This window comes from Numenius arquata, chromosome 7 (genome assembly GCF_964106895.1).
Source record: "Numenius arquata chromosome 7, bNumArq3.hap1.1, whole genome shotgun sequence".
Classification (NCBI taxonomy): Eukaryota; Metazoa; Chordata; class Aves; order Charadriiformes; family Scolopacidae; genus Numenius; species Numenius arquata.
In genome coordinates this window covers 34,140,411-34,143,443 of record NC_133582.1, presented here as the reverse complement: position 1 = coordinate 34,143,443, position 3,033 = coordinate 34,140,411, and positions in this window count along the sequence as shown.

Genomic DNA, 3,033 nt, shown 5'->3' with positions numbered 1-3,033 from the left:
TTAAAAAGACCAACCCAGAACCCTGAGCATAAGCATGCAAACAGGCAAAGGTCAGTAAAGCCTAGCCTTGATGGACAACAGTTACTATTTGTCTGCCTTTCTGTCCCATTCTGCTTCTGAAATCATGACATGGGTAACAGTGCAAGGGAATCCATATGCTGTTTTGCTGTTTCAATTGTTAAACATCCACAGTTTTCTTAAATAAATGCTTAGGATCTTCCCGGTGACTGTCTCAATCCCGCCAGCTGAGATTGCTGACTGCTTTAAATATCCCACTTAGAGAACAACACCCAGTCCCCTAAAGACAGCAAAAAATCAGTTATTTACTCTCATCACTCTCACGCTTTGTCTCCAGTTAACTCTAATGCAATTGTCATTCAAACACTTCAATTCAGTCTGAGACCTCAATTTAGCTCTTAAATGATAAGAGCAAAAAAGGTCCTTTTAACTTGGTCTTTTAGAGATCTTACTGTAAATGCATCCTCATAAGATTCTCCAGCACACTAAGAAGCTAGATCTCCACACACAGTCTTAGAAGAAATCAGCTGGAAATAACTGTGGGCACTGAAGATACTTTAAATACCATTTTATGTGCTGCCCATCCAACATTAAATAACTGGCTCTAGCTTTTTCCTATAATATGAATAATGGTATTATTAATCCCCCTCTTCATCCCACGATAAGTACATTTTAAACTTACCCCAGGCTGGTTGAGGATCCTTCAGCACTGGCAGTTGCTGGAGTAGGGAATTAGCTCTGTGCAAGAAAGAAGAGAGAGAGGAGAGCAATGGTGGCTTGACGTTTCCCAGGATGGGACTGTCACATGCTAATCACTAATTTGAAACACAAGCATAACAGTGCCTTCTAATTATGTAATCTTCAGGTCATATCCTTGCATCCCTGTGCAAAAATCAGGACTGTGCACTTGGAAGAAAATGATACCAACTTTTTTGCTTTTTAATTAGAATTGCACACTGCTGCGAAGGGAGGGTGAGAAGCCTTGTGGAGTGACGGGCAGAGGGGGCCGTGTGGTGAGAGCTGGCTGCTGATGTGATCTCTGCTACTTTGCCAGGCTCAGGGGCTCTTAAGCACCTCCTGTGGCACCCAAGTGAGGCAGCTGCAGTTGGGGACAGGGAGACAGGACCAGCTCCTCCCTGCTTTCCCTGACACCCTCACTCTCCTACCATGCATGGCCTCACTAGGGATGCCAGGGCCAAGAGGGCTCCCCTTCTTTCATTCAGGGGCAAAGTGCAAGGCTGCCAACGTAGCCAGGGAGGGGAGCAGCAACCACCAGCACCTGTGTATTTTCTGTTGCTTGTTAGTCCTGCAGAGCTTTTTGCTCCAAAGGGTATCAAGAAAGCATAGAAAGAATGCAGGTAACGCAAAACCAGGGGTGTCAGGAAAATATTTGAGCCAGTCCGGTGAGTTACTCCAAAGTGTAAGAGCAGGGAGACATAAAGGGGGAAGAACAGTAACAAAAGCCAGGCCATTTTCTTCCTGAAAGACAAAGATCTGCTTCAAAGATATCCTTCAGGCAGAAAACCTGAAATGTAAAACCATACAGCCTAAATCAGTATAATTGCTGTGAAGCACAGATAAATGTGGTGATGTGGAGTCCTAGCAAAGGAGCTGAAAGGACAGGCTCATGGATGAACAGAAGCTCTGTGGAAGGTACTTCTACCTCTGAAGTTAAGGACTAGGAACAGAGGACGCTGTATTTCTGTTCTGGAGCTGGTTATTTCAGGAGCAAAACACAACAAAATTGAACAAAATAAAATGATAATTCTAGAGGAGTTTGCTGGAAAGGGCATTATTGGTGGGTCAAAGATACCTGTGAATTCAACAAACAGCTCAAGCTAGGAAAGATTTTTTTTTTTAATAAATAAAAACATTTAGCTTTACAAGTCTATGAACAAAACACTTCAAATAGAGATTTTCCTACAGGCAGCTTTAAGAAAAAGGGCTGAAAGGTGTTAATATTGCCAAATGATCCATGAGCTGCTTTGTTTCAGACAGCACAATATGCTTCTGTCTTCTGATAATGTGCTGTTTTTTCATTTTGCTAAGAAACCACAGGGCCCAAGATTTTTCCAAATCCTAGCAAAATGAGCTAAATATTTGAAGGAACAGTGTTTGTACATTGTGTCTGCAAATGGAGGCAAGGACAGGTATTTAATAAAACTCCATTAAGTATCTGGCAAGCAAAAACTCAACACACATTTTTCCTGACAGCACTGGTATGTTGTGGGTTTTTTTTAAACTAGAAAGCAGATTTTCTGCTTTGTAAAGTGAACTGTTCAGATTTACAGTGCAGAGACCTTTAATTACCAAACACAAATAGTAATAGATTTTTCATTGTATTAGACTTTCTGATGGGACCATGGCAGTGATCAGTCTCCCCGGTACGGTCTCCAGTTTACTTTCCTTCCCAGAGAAAAGCAGCTTTGGTGCATAGCAGATGTCTGTCCTTGAGTGGTCTGGTACTACAGGCTTGACCTGTGAGGAGTAATTACCACACTTACAGATGCATGTGCTCTCTGCCCTCACCCCACTATGCAACACATGGCTTAGGGCAAACATGATCCTATGAGCACTGTGTTTGCAAAAGCTTCTGTAGGTGGACAGTTTGTTATCTGGGAAAGTTATGGAAGTTGAGCATAAATTAGGCTTCATTTGTTCACGACAGGTTGGTTTTCTTTTTGAAACTCAGGGAGAAAGACATTCCTAAGGTAAGTTAAAATAAAAAAAGAATTCTAGTCATCAACTGCTCTGCTTATAAATTCACCCTATCCAACTTCATTTCTTTACGGTTTTCACTTAGGATGCTTCAGCTGATCAGTCAGAAAAGAAAAATAACAATTTTATTTACTATTGACATGCATCTTTAGGGTTTATTTTTAAAAAATGCATGAAGAAATCAATGCCTGTTGAAAACTGGTCACAGCTGTTGAGCCCAGAATGCAATCAAAGAGTATAATCAAAGAGTTAAAGGCAATAATGCCTTTAACCCGTGCTACTGTCCAAGCCAAGTAG